Raw genomic sequence first — 18,951 nt, 5'->3', positions numbered from 1 at the left:
AATAGATGACGTCACACTCAATGAACAATCATCGGTTTATGAAAAGCCCGCTTCTGACCGCCCTGGCCCACCAAAAGTTCCTCTGCCGTGCGCTGCCTGCGTTGGGTCACTGACATGCAAGCCATGTACCCAAAGAGCCTACACGTTAGTGGAAGAACGGCGCGGTGTCGTACGTCAGAGTCGAGGGCGCCACTCGATGCTCGCCCGACTGAACACGCCTCCTTGCCGCATTTAAACGCCTCCATGAAACCCGTGTGGAAGCCTAGAAACCCACTCTGGACACACGTCCGTTCATGACCGGGCCGGCATTAAACGCAACGTTGGCCGAGCTCCTCCCATCCGCCGTCTATTTAATCTCCTATTTAAATGAGGCCAAACGCCGGCCAAGAATCGCACACCTCTGCCGCTCCCTTATCTCCTCCTTCACCATTTTGTCCACTCTTACAATGGTTTACGAAGAGTAGTTATCCCGCATCCAAGCCGGCTGGGTGGCCCGCCGAGCCCGCCGGATACGAGCTATGCAGCTCGCTGATCCACCTCCCTCCCCTTGCCCGACGGAGCCAGTTGCCACCCCAAGCCGGCGCGCGGTTCAGCAACTCGCCGCTCTAGGCCAGCTCGACGAGGAGCAGCGCACGGGCGTCATCGCTGCCGTCCACGCCACTGCCTTGTACAGCGCCTCCCGTGTCTGCGACCGCGTCTCCCGTTTCTGTGGCCGAGACTCCCATGCTGGCGGCCGCGCCATGCAAGCAGAGACAGAAGCCGGGTGCGCGGAGAGCGACGAGTCGGTGGCCAGCGCCTCCGCGTCCGCCGCCATCATCGAGGAGAATTAGAACACGGGAGGCCGCCGCCTCTTGGGTCCCATGAAGGCCACCGCGGAGGCAACGCCGGCGTACACAGCAGGTGTCTTGTCGGATCCTTTTGTTGCGAGGACCTTCGTCGACCCCACAAGGGCTCCACGGAAGCGGAGAAGCCCCCTTCCACCATCATCTCATCCAACCATATCAGTTGGGCAGTGGGGAAGCGAGCCGTCCTTTGCACTGAAGCATATACCTCCGGGGCTCCCAGCAGTCCGGTGATCGTGTTGCCGGACATGAGGAACACAAATGGATCGGCGGGCGACTATTTAGGCCAGGTATTATATACCTGTGCTGTCCAGAACTAGCACCGCTTAGTTGATTTGAATGTAATGAAATCCGTCATGTTTGTATGAAAATCCGGTATTTTATATGAATTTCGTCATTGTTTATATGAAATATCACCGTGTTTGCTTGAATTTTGTCAGGTTGGTTGAGTTGCTGTCAGAATGTGTGCGGCTACGGTTGGATGGCGTAATATGCGGGTCACCGGTCGGTCTGCGGCCGGCTCGGGCGGCATGGTGGGACAAAAAAAAGCACAACTCGTGTGAGCTCGTCTCCAACGTGCGCGCTGGAGGATGCATGAGCACCCGAGCAATTCCTCGTTCATCGGTGGCAAAGGCACCGGTGGACAAAAGGGGTCGCTAATATTTTGGCTACCCCGGGCAAGATCCAAACAGCCCTCCCAGTAGATTCAAATCCCTCGTTCGCCGTGAAATTTTGCCATGTGTTGTTTTCATGGACTAGCAAGATGCCCGTGCATTTCACGGAACATCAAGATGCATTTTTTTACAAAACACCTGTTGTGATTGACCCATGCAGGAGTAATCCCATGTGTAAAAACTAATGATATCTCGAGAATTTTACCGGAAAAATGGTATCTCAAGAATTTCATTGAAAAAATGATATCTCAAGAAAGATGAGAGATAAGGTGAGGAGGAGTGGGGCGTGGTGGTGACTGGTGGTCGGACTGGGCGGAGGCATGGGGATGGACGGCGCATTATGTCTAGGTTTATATCTCTCTCACACACACCCACTTAGGTGGGGGACGTTCACGAAGAGAAGAGGTGCATGCACGGCGCACGTACTCCCGTCTCGTTCCCAACCACACCCGCGCGGGAACACGGTGGAGCTCATTTCTGTACGAATAGGCAGCCCACGTGGTAATTTGTCACATGTACTGGTTGTCCACTTGATGGAGGATCGTCTACCACGGATGAACAAACAAATTGCGACTTGACGCGTTATGTTAAAAAGAGGCAAACCATGTGGGGCCTACCTTAGAGGCAAGGATCTATACACTCGAGATGCTCTGTACGTATTACTTTTGATGTGTCTCGTCAACTCGCAGAACGAGGAGAAGCTTGCTTACTACACCGTCTCCCCCGCCCACGGGCGCGGTGGCTCGCAGGACGAGGTGAAGCTTGCTTACTACTAGTACTACGCCTTATGCCCGCTCCCTCACCCACGCGCGCGGTGGCTCGCAGGACGAGGAGAAAATTTTACTACTCCCTTCGTTTACTCCTCGTCCCTACCTTGGTTAGAAAGATTATCATATTGTTTGGAATATATGTCCTTTAGTAGTAGTAGGAATAGTACAGTGGTATATAGGAGTAGTACTACTACAGCAATTTCCTTGGAGTCCGTGGTGCAGCAAGCTACCCTAGGCTATGTTACTACTCCCTCCTTTCCAGTTTATGGCTCAATTTCAAAATCTCTCCAACCAAGGTAGACAGTGAGTGGTGGAATTAATTTCGTAGTTTGCACAAGTAATGTACGCTCATTTTTCTCAAGAAGTTATGTTTACCGAGGCATTAATTAGAACGAATGCATGCATGACCACTAAATTTCCATGAACTTCTACATGCATTGGTGAGTTTTCTCTTGACAATGCTTGCATCCGGTGATTTAACGCACCTCGAAATCCAACATGTGATGGTACTACTACTACTAGTAGAATTGAGACTTATAAAACGGAAAAACGAATTTTTTTAGACGAGCCCTATAAACCGGAAAGGAGGGAGTAGTAAGTAGTATACTACCTCCATAGTGGGTACGTACTCCGTAAAATCATATTTTCCCAAAACTAAGCCACTCAACCTTTATTTTCTTGTTTCCCTTCCTGCCTCGTTGCCTCGAACAGACTATGCCAAACTCCCCTGCCTGCCGCGCGGGAAAAGACCCGCCCTCGCCTTTTTTTAGTCCGGGTTTGTATCGATGGATCGCACGAAGCAGCAAAAACCAAGCTGTGTCTTGTACTCCTCCGTCAACGCTCGCTTTCATGAATTATGTATTTGCTCTCGCCGACATGTGGGACATATGGCAACCGGGTCGACATGTCATGCACCAAATAACAGTGCAGAACAGCAGGGGGGACGCACCCCTGTCGTACGGCCCCAGTAGTAGTAATGAGCAATGAGATGTCAAATCACAGTGCCGCACCTTCCCAGACAGACGAAGCAACCATTATTTCACACTTCGCTTCGCCCTCATCTCCTTCAAGAAAACCGTGTAGTATTTCTTCTGCCATTGTTCTGCCTCAAGAGGGACACGCGCATCGCCTTGGTACATCATGACACATGGGACCGCATGACAGGCCATGCTCCCCCGCTCATCGCTCGGTAAAATCACCTCATTTTTACTACTTCCTCCGTATCGGTTTACAGGGCATGCACGTTGTTCTAGGTTGAGAATTTAACTGGCTATATATGTGATGAACAATATATGTTTAGAAACTACATCCGCTTAAGAATCCAATGATATACTTTTTGTGACATAGTAACTCATATTTACTTAGTCAAATGGATGACCGAGAACTACGCGCGCGCCCTATAAACCGAGACGGAGAGGTAGTACAGTACGTATCTTTTTAGATCAATATAGTCGGGATTCACCAAGGAGAAAAACCAAGTGGTAGGCTGCTCCTGTTATGTTGGCGTAGCAACTCAAGCAGGGTCAGTCCGCACACGAAATGGTGACACACTTAACATGACCCCTTTGGCTGACATGTGGCTCATCCACCGCCTTGTTCCACGTGCGATGCACCAAATTACAGTTCGGAGCAGCGGTCGGACTTGGAGGCACCTCGGTCGTAGCGCTGCAGTAGTAGTAAATGAGTGATGAGGGGTCAAATCACAAAGCCCCACCTTTCCCGCATTAAGCTGGACGGACGAAGCAACCATCATTTCACTCTAGGGCGCAAGAGCATAAAGAAAAGAGAAAACCAATGATGTGTGCGGCAGCTACCTAGGGCACCCTAGGGTAGGGTCCTCCACTACAAATCCATTTTTTGAAAGCGCCTCCACTACAAATCCGCTTCTCCCTCGTCCTCTTGAAGAAAACCGATGATGCGTGCGGCGGTAGGGTTTGTAGGAGTACTACGGCGTGCGGGGCCACGTCGTAGTAAAAGGGAGAGGGATTGAGTTCGAGTTGACGCCTTAATATGTGTGGGCCGCTTGGTTTTACGGGAACGAGGCACCATTTTGGGTTCGGGGACCAGTGGAGATATACGTACAAAAAATTGTGGACGTAGGTTCGACCGAAAGGCAATGATGCATGGGCCCTGCATTTTGATATACCCGCGGCCGCGTGAAATTTGCTACTCTACTCAAAACTAGTAAGGTACACATGCATTGAACGCATGAGATTTGGAAACCAAATTATGAATAAATACACACTATAGCATATAAAGCTTTGAGTCATATATGCATGATGTAGATGCTCGTTTAGTTCTTATAGTTCATCTCATTCAAAATCTATTAGTTTTATAAAAAGGTTCAGATTCATGGGATTGTGCATTGTAAAGCATAAAGCAAAAAACAAATAATGGCAATTCATTTAGAAAAAAAAGTTTGGGCAATTATGATACGGAAGATTCTAGAACAAAGGAGAAGTGCTTGTGTTTTGAGGTTTGTGCATTATGCTTAAGTTCAACCATGGAGTCTTCTAGATTGTACATGTGGCAGAATCTGGTGGAATGTTGATGATATCCAACGGCCATTAGTGCTCGGATTTGCCATCTCTGCACTGCCGGATTAGCTTCATCCAATGACCATCTTTCAAAGTTATTCGCACACTATATAGGGGTATAGGTATAGATAATGCATAAAAGTTCCTCCAAAAACATCTATAACTAATGGGAAGTGAATGTATGCTTAAAATGAAAAGAATGTAATACTCCCTCCGTCTAGGTGTAAAAGTCATCTTAGGTTTTTTTGCTAGTTAATAGCATTCCATGCAATGAATTAACCACTGCATGTCATGTTTGAAAGTCTCAAGCCATTGAAAGCATGCACGACCCACATCTCTTATTGGTTGATGTGTCATGAAACAAGAAACGAGGAGGGAGTTAATGTACCGTGCCAAAGTGTTTTGGGATTATTTGGTTTTCGGAAGATGACTTACACACCTAGACGGAGGGAGTACAAAGAGAAAAAATGAATTGCAGTTAAAAGAATGACATTTCTAACAAAAATGTGAATGTGAACTACATATGTGTGCACGTGACCAGCACATGCATTGTCAATGCAAAATTTAATGCAAGAAATAACTTATGAGTAACATGCACGGATTGATGATGTGGTGCTTGCATGCATAGAGTAGAAAAACAATGTGATTTATGACTTGCATGCATGACGTGTTCTTGTCCCATAGTTGCATGTCTAGGAAAAAAGCTACTAATGGGTTGTACTAGCTATTTAGGAATAGAAGATGTATATACATGGAAGTTGTAGGGAAAGAGATGACATGTATCTCAATTCCTATGAGTAGGGATTAGAAAAGAGATGTCATTTGGTTCACATCATAGGAACTTTCTATTGAATATACGGTAATGTTTATTTTCCTTTGAAATTATGGGAGTATACGAATCCATTGATATGAACCAAGTGGCTCTAAATCTATAAAAATGATATCATGTTTATTTCCTTTGAAATGTGGAGTATATGAATCTATTCCTAGGAACCAATTGGCTCTAAAGGAAAAAATCCTATAAAAATCATATCATATAGAGTCCTATGATATTCCTCCACACCAAAGGATGGTCGAAATTGCTGCAGGTGATACGACGGTCTTTCTTTGTAGACTTCTCCCCCATCTTTATAGTTACCTCTCGAAGATGAATGAAATGATATATACTAGGTATTCTATATCTGCATTTTGGTACACGAAAACTCGATAAAAGTTTGCGAGGTTCGAATTTTTAGTAAAGCTATATGCACTACATTTTGGAACGGAGGGAGGAGCATACATCAGTTGCTAACACTCACATGGAAGATTTGTGTGTAGGAGGAGTGCTCTGTTAAATGACATGGCAAAACTAACACTGTCGGATGCCGATCTAATGGTTCTTACGACGTTCGTCAGGAAACGGCTTGTGGCGAACGTTTGTCGGATAATGATTTACGGACACATGCATTGCATTGATACGTGCCCCCTCTCTCTCACGCACACACGCACCCTCACAAGTCACGACTCTCCCGAGTCCTCTCGCACCCACCGTCTATCTGCAGGTAGACGTCACACACATATGTGCTCTTCACACCCTACCCTCAGAACTTCTAAAAAACGAAAGACGTCGCGCACCTTTTATTTTAGCTCACACGTCACACACTTATACTATTACTCTTGTGGCGAACATTCTTTGGGCATAGTATATTGTACTCTCATGAAGAGAAGCGGTGCACGCACGCACTAGTTCTCTCACACCCACTCACGGGTACACGTAGGAGCGCATTTTTTTGAAGCTGGTACAACAAAATCACTCCACTATATATATAAGCAGGAGCCTTAGCGCTTGCTTTACTAGGGTTCCTCTCTTTCACTCTCTCATGCTCTCCAAATCTAAGCAAGACATAGGTGGCCACACTCTCTCTCTTTGCTCACGGCTGGTCACAAATCCGGCCGGACCACCTCGACCGGGGCAGGGGTGTAGGTGCATCATTCACGCTGTCGTCGGCGGCGAGGGAGGAGACCAATGGCTGCCCGCGCGTTCCCGATCGGCGGCCGTGCCGTTCTCTCCGAGAGAGCGCCGGCTCGGGAGGGCCTCCGACCCCTTCTTCCTCCCTGCGGTATTGTGGCCAAGATGCGGCCTCCCGACGCCGTCTTTGCCACATGCCGACGACCCTCAGGTATATATTCCTTCGAAACCTGGCTTGCTCTACTGCCCCAGCTCCCCACGTGGCTGCGTGTGGATCTTTTTCTACTTCCTTCAGCTCTTCCAAAGCCACCTAGACTTTTACTATTATTAGAGGTAAAGCTAGTTCATAGAGTCGAATCTAAGAGTTGGTTCAAACAGGGAAGAAAGTGGGAAAGCTGTAGCATGAATCTAGGACTTGGTTCTAAGAGGAAACGGGGGAAAGTAGTAGATACTAGCTACCCAACCGGTCTCTTGGTTGAAAAGGCAAAGAAAGCATGGTGGATGGCGAAGGGTGGGGGGAAGTGGACCTGTCTCTTGGTTGAAAAAGGAAAGAAAGTGAGGGGTGTTGGGGGACAACGCAAATGAGAATGAACAGGTCTAGATTTCCTGTGCTCACATAGGAAAATGTCCCCGAGGAGATAAAAAATGGGACAAATGCAGACATGTTGCCCGTGTGTTTGCTGCTCTCGGAAACCACATCTGCCTCACCACTTTATGCCCCTGCTGTCCCTACGCCCATATCTCTACCGTTAATGTAAAATCACATGAAGCATTAAGCAATGCCACCTAATGTCACTATAAGTAATGGTCTAGTGCCATCGGTAAATTGAAGCAATGCCACCGCCATTTTATGAAGTGCTTCCGTCTTGCTTTATTTCCCATGGATTGTGTTTCTGCAGTTACACTTAAATCTCACACGCTAGCATTGCTTCATCCCAGTGGAACTGCACAAATTTGATTGCACATTTACTGACCATGTGCTACTCTCATGACAGTAATACTAATGCTATTGTTCTGCATGTTAATCTAGTGGCAGTGTTGATGTGATGTGATGCTACTTACTTAAGGGCACTTTCATACTGTCAATCTAGTGCCAATTATGACACAATAGATGTTGCTGTGAATCATAAACCACTGCAAATATCTGTCACTGTTTAAATAACCGTATTTCGTATTTGCGCAAACATGGATGTCTGTCTCCATATCGTTTCTATCTGAGCAATCACCTCAGTTTTAGTACAACTGCACAAGATGAGATGGCTATTCCTAGCTGTCGTCCTCTAACCACCAGTCTTCCAGGTATTGCTACATTGGTAGTAACTTGGTAGAATGACCAACGTAATCTAAAAGAAGTTGATTCGTACGTTTTACTTCCTGATTGCAGTGCAGGGACGAGCGAAAACAACTCCATCCTAGTCCAGAATGCACTTTCTACGAGGTGATCCATGGACCAAGGATTAGCTGGCACGGCTGCACATAGGTTTTTGGGACAGGTGCGCCGACAAGAGGCATTGTGGTCTACTTATTTCTGCAAATAGCGGTGCTTAAATTTAGTGGAATGCGCAAGAATTTCAGCTGGTCAGTACACTACATGGTTCAGTTTAGCATTCCAGCTGAGAACACAATTGTAATTGGTTATTCTGGAATGAGAGAACCTAACCCTGGATGGTGGCAACAAGAAAAAACCAGAGTGAACTCCAAGAAATCTAAGCCTGCCGGGGGGCCCTTTGCTCAGAGAAGTCTTGCTTGTTTTTTCCTGATTTGTAAACCTTCTCACAACGTTGTCTTTTGCTGTGAACTAGTATATGTTTGTTATGTTCTATGAATCATTGAGATGTATAAAATTGCTTAACTTATGCTTTTCAAGTTTTTTACGAAGCCGAGTTTAATGTGAGTGTTACACATGAACGCTGGACTAGTGTGTGAACGTTTGGAATTTACATTGTGGCCTCAGTTAACTTCATGAACCACTATAACAAGATACGTAGGAGTAGTTGTTTATATGTCAAACAGCAGATTATTGATTGTTAGCTGGTCGATAGCCTAGTGTTGAAGCGAGCTGAGCCAATGTGCAGTGTTTTGCACAATTGCTTACAAGTGGGTTAGCACCAACAATGTTTACAAGTACTTAATTATGTATACGTCGATACACAGTTCTCGAACGAGTACTCTATTTCATCAAACGCACGCTACTAGTATGATAAATCGTGACAACTTATGTCTTACCATGCCATATTCATGAAAAAACTAGTGAGGACGCATCTGTTTCGGAAACAATTACGATGGTTCTCACATGATTCACGGGCACACAAAAGTAGCAGCAGTTCCCATAGATGGATTCAAACAGAGTACTAGCCCCAGAGGGCTCGATAATATGCAATGTTCAGATAATTAGACACAATCCAAACTACTATTAAACACTAGCTGGGGCAACTATTTCATGCCTCGATCTAATTTGGTCTGGACACAAGACGGACCTTGCCATGAACATCATCGAGGACGTCCGGCAGTAGCTCAATCCTGTGAACCTTCATGAAGATAACCTTGTGGCCTTGCCACTCATAAACTTGTTTGTGGAGGCATGCCACGTCATCTTCCTGCGTAAGCTTGACAAGAACAGTATGCCTCACAAACGAAGGAGTAGCTTTGAACTTCTTGTGCTTCAGTACACCCTGGACAACACGCCTGACAACAGTGAGGCTAGAATACAACTTGACATCGGTATAAGCGCAAATGGCTTCCAGGATCCAACAGCCTAAGAACTTTGTTTTTCCAGTGCGTATATTCAGGTCATCCGCCTCATAGCGAGTGACATGTGCAACCACACAATCCTTGTCTGCATCAGGGCTCTAATTGAAACAGAAACAAATTCTGAATTACTTTCCAGTATAAGAAACACAAGTTATCTAAACCACTATGTATATCATGGCATCGAAGCTAATAAAATTTTGCATTATTCATCACCACATACTTAGATGAAAAACCACAATCGAGATCGGCAAAGAAGAAAATCACCTTGGGCAGCTCAGCAGGGGGGGGGACATCCTCGAAGGGGGAAAACTACTCCTGCAGTGCCACGGGGGTTGTAACCTCAAACGGGGCGTTGACCATCTCAGTTGTGGTCGTGAGCGTATCTGGGGTCGGCTCGGTGGTTGCCCTCATCTTCTTGGAGCTCTCTGTCTAGTGGGGATCAGCCTCCCGCGTCTACTCCAATATCGGCAGATCTTTGCCTGGTTCTCCTTGGTCCATCATGAAACTAACGAATATTAGGAGACCACTGAAAGGAAAACACAATCGCAATGACAATGAAACAAAAAACAGAGTGACGATCGGTTACTGCTTTGCAAAAGTTTTTTTTTCTCTGAACGAAAATATACCAATATCACGGATCCGCTTACCTAACCTTCGTTGGGAGAGAAGAACAGTGGCAGATGCGAGTGTTGGCTTTCTTGAAGAGGGTGAGGGAGAAGGGGATTCAGCGAAGAGTGAAATGATGGTTGCTTTTTCCGTCAAACTTAGACTGTGGGGAGGTGGGGTTTTGTGATATGATGACTCGTTACTGCCGAGCTACGACCAGGGTGACTCTCCGCCTGCATATTGCCTTCTAATTTGGTGGATGGCATTTGGGCCCGTGGGCGGCATGGACCGCATGTCCGTGAACAAAAGTAAAACGGCATTCAGTAGAGGGAGATGTTTCGATGACCTAGGAGGAGCCAGAAGCGGTAGTGTATCCACTGTACTAGTAGTAATTGTTTGGGATAATTAATTTGGTGCCCTTAGTTGTGTCCCACTCGGCAGGTTTACCCCCAGTTTCCGAAAACGCTTGTTCCTGCCCAAACCACTTTGCCCCTCTTATGCTTTTGCCCTTTGACCGTTTGACCATCACTTTGAAAACTTCATAAAAAATTCATACTAACTCAGAAAAATCCAAATAAGATATCAAAATGTTCAGAAAAGCATCACCTATATGTGCATGTCATTTGCATTCATGAAAAAAGTGTTGGCTAGTCCCCATCTAAGTTTTAGCTCATATGATCTTAGCATGAACAATAAAATCTAAAAAAAATCTAAAAATTCTAAAAAAAATTGGTGGCAAACTTTCACCAATGTTTTGAGTGCTTGCCAAGTTTCATAAGGGAATGGCATTCGTGGAAGTGGTGGTAAAAAAATGAAATTTTGGACCATTGATTTTTGTTTTTTTTTGCCATGACTTCCACGAATGTCATTCCCATATGAAACTTGGCAAGCACTCAAAACATTGGTCAAAGTTTGCCACCAAATTATTTTTACAATTTTTAGAATTTTTTAGATTTTACTGTTCATGCTAAGATCATATGAGCTAAAACTAAGATGGGGACTGGCCAACACTTTTTTCATGAATGTAAATGACATGCACATATAGGTGACGCTTTTCTGAATATTTTGATATCTTATTTGAATTTTTCTGAGTTAGTATGAATTTTTTATGAAGTTTTCAAAGTGATGGTCAAACAGTCAAAGGGCAAAAGCATAAGAGGAGCAAAGTGGTTTGGGCAAGAACAAGTGTTTTTGGAAACTAGGGGTAAACCTGCAGAGTGTGACCCAACTAGGGGCATAAAATCAATTCTCCCTTGTTGTTTTTCTGCTAGCTGTAGAGTGTCTCCACTTTACTAGTAGTAATTGTTTCTCTGGGCCCAAGACAAAATAGCCCATCCAACCTAGTAAATAATAAAATCAATTCAAAAGCCCTTATATTTACTTAATGAGAGGCACTACCCACACCCAGCACACCGCCCGCCAAAAAAACATGGGTGCTCTTCTTCCTCCTCACTCCCACCCGCCTCATGCTAGCTCGCTCCACTCGTACCCCCAAATTCCTCACCTCACTCCTACAGAAAACCCCAGCTCCCCTTCTTCCTCACTGCTATAGAAAAACCCCAGCTCCCCTTCTTCTTCACTCGCACTACAACTAGGCTTGTCATTTGTTACTCTACTCAAATCCGTGAGCGCGACGCGAGGCCCTCGAGGAAAATGGAGTCGGCTGACCCCAGCGCCAAGAAGATGAGGCTCCCGCCAGCGGCGACGCTTGCTGTAGATCCCACACCCAGCAGCGTGGGGAGAAGCGGCGACCCCGCCCCCAACGGATCCCAGGAACCCGTTGAATCTCGGGAGGACCGCATCAGCGATCTCCCAGACATCGTCCTTGGGGAGATCATCTCGCTTCTCCCCACCAAGGATTGCTGCCGCACCCAAGTCCTCTCAATTCGGTGGTGCCCTCTATGGCTCACCGTGCGCCTTAATCTCGACTGTCATCAGCTATCCCTCTTCAATGATTTTGAAATCCCCAGAGCCATCATCTCCTCCCACCAGGGCTCCGTTCAAAGCCTCTGCATCCCGTCATGCTTCCTGAGCAAGCATACCATGCCCTGCACGGTGGACGCCATGCTGAAATCCCCTGAATTCATAGAACTACAGCTCCTTGAGTTCTACTATTCCCCTGGAAATCACCTACCAGATACCGAACGCCATCTACCTGTGCCCTCAGCACCGATGTCCATCTCGCGGTTTTCCTCCTCTCTCCACACCGCCACCTTTGCACTGTGCTACCTACCAGACAATCTGGTACTAAACCTTCGACTCCCATTTCTCAAGAAACTTCCACTTGTGCGGGTTCGTATATCGGAGGCCTCATTGCACAGCATCATCCACTCCAGTTGCCCTGCCTGGAATGCTTTGTGCTTGTTTTCACAGTTAGAATCGGTTGTCTCCAAATAAAGTCGCCTAACCTTGTAAGAATTGGAATTTCTTTTGACGGAAGGCAGCTCATCATCCAAGATACCCCTTCACTTCAAAGGTTGATCCTTGATTCTAGTTATTCACCGTCGCAAATAACCGTCCTCTCTGCGCCTAAACTGGAGACCTTGGGTGTAATACATGATCTCTGTGCTCATTTTAATATGGTGTTTGGCTCCATAGTTCTTCAGGTACTTTGTATTATCATCTACAGTTGTAACCATAAGCTGCATTTTAAATTTCTACGCATAAGTTATATATCATCTCGGAGTACACATTCTGTACTAATATTATGTTCTATGCTCAATGAATAGTTTCTCCATTGATAGCCTATCAATGGTGCTGGATTCTGTCAAGATCTTATATACCCAAATGAATAGTTTTGATCTGAACAAGATTATTGGCTTGCTGCAATGCTTTCCATGTCTGGAGAAGTTGTATATAAAGGTGATAATTTCACGCACATTGGAAGCCCGCATATAGTGTACTAGAATTAACCGTTCAGCTGTTGCTCTTTCCACACTCTTTTTTTAGACCTTAACTGTTTTCAATCTTCATGTCTATTTAGGCAACAGGACAGGGTAAGAAAGTTATAACCAATCGGTGGATTCGTAAGCACCGTGATTTTCTCACTTCTCATGACATTCGATTGAAGACAATAACGCTAGAACGATATGTAGCCAACCATGCAAACACTAGATTTGTCAGATTCTTCCTGCTGAATGCGAGGTTACTATTGTCCATCAGGCTTAAGTTTATCAGCAGCATGGTTTTGACGGATGGGTATGTCGAAGAGCAAAAAAAGGAGTTTCAGGTGGGCAAAAGAGCTTCTGAACGTGTCGGGCTTCTATTTACAACATATTGTGGTCATAATCCAGTAAATTTTACGACCCAGGATGTTCATTATATGGACCTGACCGATCCATTTGACTGTGACTGCCGAAAACAGTGCTGGAGTTAGATGTTGTTGCCCTTTTCAACCTGGTTTTTGTCTAAACCTGATGAACAATTAACCCTCGTGCTTTTGTACAGTTTGTAAGCTAGAGTTAGATGTTCTTGCCCTTTTCAACTCGGATGTGACTGTCATATTTTCTTTGAAACAAGGCAAATGGCTTGACATTCGTTTAATTTAGAGTGAAATATTGTAACAAATCCCAACCAAGGGAAACAACGTCACTCTCGCCGGCTACTTGAGCTCACTGTGCATTACAGAAGCCAAGTGATTAGCCCCCACCAGCACCCACAAACTTATTTTGAACTAGCACACCAAATGGGCTGTAAATTTTCATAGGAAAGGCTGCAAGACCGTGACAGATTTGGATTCTGACATTTGGGACCCACGAGGAAATAGCCTATCCAAGCTGGTGTCGACTTACTAGCTAGTCAACAAACGATTCCGCCTACCAGCCGTTGGATTGACATCCAACATCTGTCGTGTATCTTCTATCTCTTGTCTTCTTCCTCCAGCCGCCCGAACCAAACCACCTCGTCGGCTCTGCCTGCTCCCGCCTCCCATGGCTAGCTGCGCCTCCGCCGCCCTACCGTACCCTCTAACGTTGGCCAGCCCCTCCCTCTATTCCCCCATGCGTCCTGTTATTCTCCGGCGATGTCAGCCCCAACACGCACCCGCACCCGAACCAGTCAACCCTCGTACTCCCCTCCGCCTGCGACTGGACCGGTGCATCTTCCATGGCTCCTGTTCGTTCCGTCCGAGGCCTCGCCATCATCCTCGGCATTGGTTCGCTCGCCGTGCGCGGTGCGCCGCCCTCTTACGTTGTCAACGTCGTCAACAACCGAGAGGAACAAGGAGATGACTGTATGTGGAGAGGATGACAATAGGGACCCACCGGCGTCATAGCAGTACGCAAGCAAGTGCCTCGTTGTAACAAGCCCAAAAAAATGGTTCCTCCTGATGGTTGGACATCTGGGGCTCACGGCATTGTCAACGTAGTCAATAAATGAGAGAATTACACAATGAGCGGCTAGCACCAGGGACCTAGCAGGTCGCGCAGTTGTTATTTTTTTAGGAACAAGCAATTGTTATTTATACTAGTTATAACGATGGATAAGGGTAACAACGGGGATGTGCGGGGGCTGTGGCCCATCTAGCCAGGGTTTTATTTATGTTTACCACATCATGAGCCCAGTTGTGTTTTTTTCTTGCAGAAAATGGCTAGCCCAGTTCTATTTTTTTAAAGAAATACCCAAACGAGGCCTACATGCTTTATCAGCCCTGCTAGGCTGCAAATCTTTCAAGATGAGGAGAGTTTCATTCGGTTTGCCCAGAAATGGGCTGTACATTTTTAAAACACATCAAACCGGGAATTGGTTTCAATTTTTTTTTCATTACAAGATTTTAAATTCCATTGATTTTTATGTGTGGACAATTATTTGGATTTTATATTTATATAAATTATTTTTCAAATAGTTTGAACGTGACTCGATATTTCGGGATTAAAAACAGTTGACCGCACCAAAATATGCAAAATTTCGTATAATTTTTTACCGTGGCCACAATATGGGGTGTAATGCTAACAAAAAGTAGATGGGCGAGGGAGTCCTGGATTAGGGGGTCCTCGGATAGCCGGACTATATCCTTCGGCCGGACTGTTGGACAATGAAAATACAAGATTGAGGATTTCGTCCCGTGTCCGGATGGGACTCTCCTTGGCGTGGAAGGCAAGCTTGGTGATACGGATATGTAGATCTCCTCCCTTGTAACCGACTCTATGTAACCCTAGCCCCCTCCGGTGTCTATATAAACCAGAGGGTTTAGTCCGTAGGACAACAACAATCATACCATAGGCTAGCTTCTAGGGTTTAGCCTCTACGATCTCGTGGTAGATCAACTCTTGTAATACTCATATCATCAAGATCAATCAATTAGGAAGTAGGGTATTACCTCCATCGAGAGGGCCCGAACCTGCGTAAACATTGCGTCCCCCGCCTCCTGTTACCATCCGCCTTAGACGCACAGTTCGGACCCCCTACCTGAGATCTGCCGGTTTTGACACCGACATTGGTGCTTTCATTGAGAGTTCCACTGTGCCGTCACCGTAAGCCTTGATGACTCCTTCAATCATCGACAACGATGCGATCCAGGGTGAGGTTTTCCTCCCCGGACAGATCTTCGTATTCAGCGGCTTCTTACTGCGGGCTAACTCGCTTCGCCATCTGGAGCAGATCGATAGCTATGCCCCTGGCCATCAGGTCAGGTTTGGAAACTTGAACTATACCGCCGACATCCCCGGAGACTTGATCTTCGACGGATTCGATCCCATGTCAGGTGCGCCACACAATCACGACGAGCATGATTTAGCTCTGCCGTCGGACTGTGTTCGGGAGATCACACCTGCAACTACTCCGGCCGTCAATCCGGAACAAATTGCGCCCTCTATGGACGGGTGGATGGACCCTGCCACGGAGGCCGCACACTCAGTGGCGATAGCACCGAATACTGACCTTACCTCCTACGAGACCCATGTTGCCGAATCGTTGGATTCGTCCCCGGCCACGGACTCCGAGCCGCTTGTGTCCGATTGGGCACCGATCATGGAGTTTACCTCCATGGATATATTTCAGCACTCGCCTTTTGGCGACGTACTAACCTCGTTGAAGTCTCTCTCTCTCTCTCGGGAGACCCTTGGCCGAACTATGTCCGGCTAGAATGGGATGTGGACGACGAAGAAATTCGCGCCCCACCCACCACCCACTTAGTAGCCACTGTCGACGATTTAACCGACATGCTCGGCTTCGGCTCCGAAGACATCGACGGTATGGACAACGATGCAGGAGACGAACAAGAACCACCGCCCATAGGGCGCTGGACGGCCACCTCATCGTATGACATATACATGGTGGACACCCACAAAGAAGGGATGGCGACAAAACAACGGAGGATAATCCCGCCAAGAAGCAACCCAAGCGCCGACGTCAGCGGCGCCGCTCTAAGTCTCGCCACAGCAAAAGTAGCGATACCGGCACAAGAGAAAATAACGCTCCGGATAGTGCCAAAGACGACGATAATCCCCTCCAGCCAGACCTCGAGTGGGAGGATGAACAAGCTAGCCCTCTAGAACAAGCAGCAAATGGAGAATCAGAGGATGACAATTACATGCCTCTCTCTGAAGACGAGGTGAGCCTCGGCGATGAAGAATTTGTCGTGCCTGAGGATCCCGTCGAGCAGGAGCGCTTCAAGCGCCGGCTTATAGCCACAGCAAACAACCTGAAGAAAAAGCAACAACAGCTTTGAGTTGATCAAGACCTGCTAGCGGATAGATGGACTGAAGTCCTGGCAGCCGAGGAATACGAACTCGAGCGCCCAACCAAGAGTTACCCAAAGCACAGGTTGCTATCTCGACTCGAGGAGGAAGCATTAAAACATACACCACCAGCGTATGACGCGGCAGATCGGCCACCTCGTGGCCGAGACAGAGAGGCGTATCAGCCCGAAGTCCAGCCCGCACCCCGCCACCACTCAAACAAAAATACCAAGGCCCGGGGCAACACGCAGGACCTGCGAGACGTATTGGAAAACAAGGCAAAACATGCAAGCTTGATCTACGGAACACGGGGGCGCGCACCAACATGTGACGATGATAGTCACGTCGGATACACTAAAAGCAAATCCGGCTGAGCCGAACATGGCAGACAAGACTCGTATGAACTGCGTCGTGATATAGCCCGGCACAGAGGCGCCGCACACCCCCTATGCTTCACTGATGAAGTAATGGATCACGAATTCCCAGAAGGGTTTAAACCCGTAAACATTGAATCATATGATGGTACTACAGACCCCGCGGTATGGATAGAAGACTTCTTCCTCCACATTCACATGGCCCGCGGGGATGACCTACATGCCATCAAGTATCTCCCGCTAAAACTCAAAGGGCCGGCTCAGCATTGGCTCAATAGCTTGCCGGCAAACTCCATTGGAAGTTGGGAGAGCCTGGCAGAGGCATTCCTGGACAATTTCCAGGGCACTTATGTGCGACCGCCAGACATTGACGATTTAAGTCATATAACTCAGCAGCCAGGGGAATCGGCCAGGAAATTCTGGACCCGGTTCCTAATCAAGAAGAACCAAATAGTCGATTGTCCGGATGCAGAGGCCTTAGCGGCATTTAAGCATAATATCCGTGATGAATGGCTCGCCCGGCACCTCGGCCAAGAGAAGCCAAAATCCATGGCAGCCCTCACGACACTTATGACCCGCTTTTGCGTGGGCGAAGATAGCTGGTTGGCTTGTAGTACCAATACAGCAAGCAAGCCTGGCATATCAGAAGCCAGGGATAGCAACGGCAAACCACGACGCAACAAACACAAGCGCCGCAAATATGGTGAAAACGCCGAAAATACGGCAGTTAATGCCGGGTTCAGGAGCTCAAAGTCCGGTCAGCGGAAAGGGCCACCCAAAAATAAAAATCCGGGTCCATCCAGTCTGGACCGCATACTCGATCACCAATGCCAAATTCATGGCACCCCAGAAACGCCAGCCACCCATACCAACAGAGAATGCTGGGTCTTCAAACAAGCCGGCAGGGCAGGCGCCAAAGATGAAGGGGGGTCTCAAAGCGACGATAGCGACGAAGAGCCCAGATCACCGAACACAGGAGGGCAAAAGAAATTTCCCCCGCATATTCAATCGGTGAACGTGGTAAATACCACCCAACTTACCAACTCGGACCAGATATGCACCCCTAGGGATGGCAACTCAACGAAACTAGTCGTCCCACAATATAAACTAGGGCCGGTCACCTTCAACCGCACGGATTGTCCGGTTAACGCCAATCAGGGCAATCCAGCCGCACTAGTCCTCGACCCAATAATAGACGGGTTCCACCTCACTCGAGTCCTTATGGACGGAGGTAGCAGTCTAAATCTGCTTTACCAGGACACAGTGCGCAAGATGGGCATCGATCATTCGGCGATCAAACCCACTAAAGCCACTTTCAGAGGCATTATACCAGGTGTGGAGGTTAGCTGTACAGGCTCCATTGCCCTTGAGGTAGTCTTCGGATCACCAGAAAATTACCGTATCGAAGAGTTAATCTTTGAAATCGTCCTTCCGCAGTGATTATCAAGCACTGCTCGGACGAACCGTGTTCGCTCGATTCAACGCGGTGCCACATTATGCCTACCGTAAGCTCAAGATGCCCGGTCCACGCAGCGTCATCATGGTTAATGGCAAGGCCGAACCTTTCCTTGACACCAACAAATACACCACTGCCTTAGCAGCAGAAACAATGAGCAGCACCTCGCAGCCGAACCTCGAGTCGACGACCAGGCTCCCGGACACCGTCAAGGGACTCCGAACTACTTCGCGTAAGGATAGCTCGGCTCGTCCAGAGCTCAACTAAACACTCCGACAAAGGCCAGGACAGGCCGAACCCAGCGGCTCAACCGCCC

This window comes from Aegilops tauschii, chromosome 1, assembly GCF_002575655.3.
Source record: "Aegilops tauschii subsp. strangulata cultivar AL8/78 chromosome 1, Aet v6.0, whole genome shotgun sequence".
Lineage (NCBI taxonomy): Eukaryota > Viridiplantae > Streptophyta > Magnoliopsida > Poales > Poaceae > Aegilops > Aegilops tauschii.
This window is presented reverse-complemented; position numbering follows the sequence as displayed.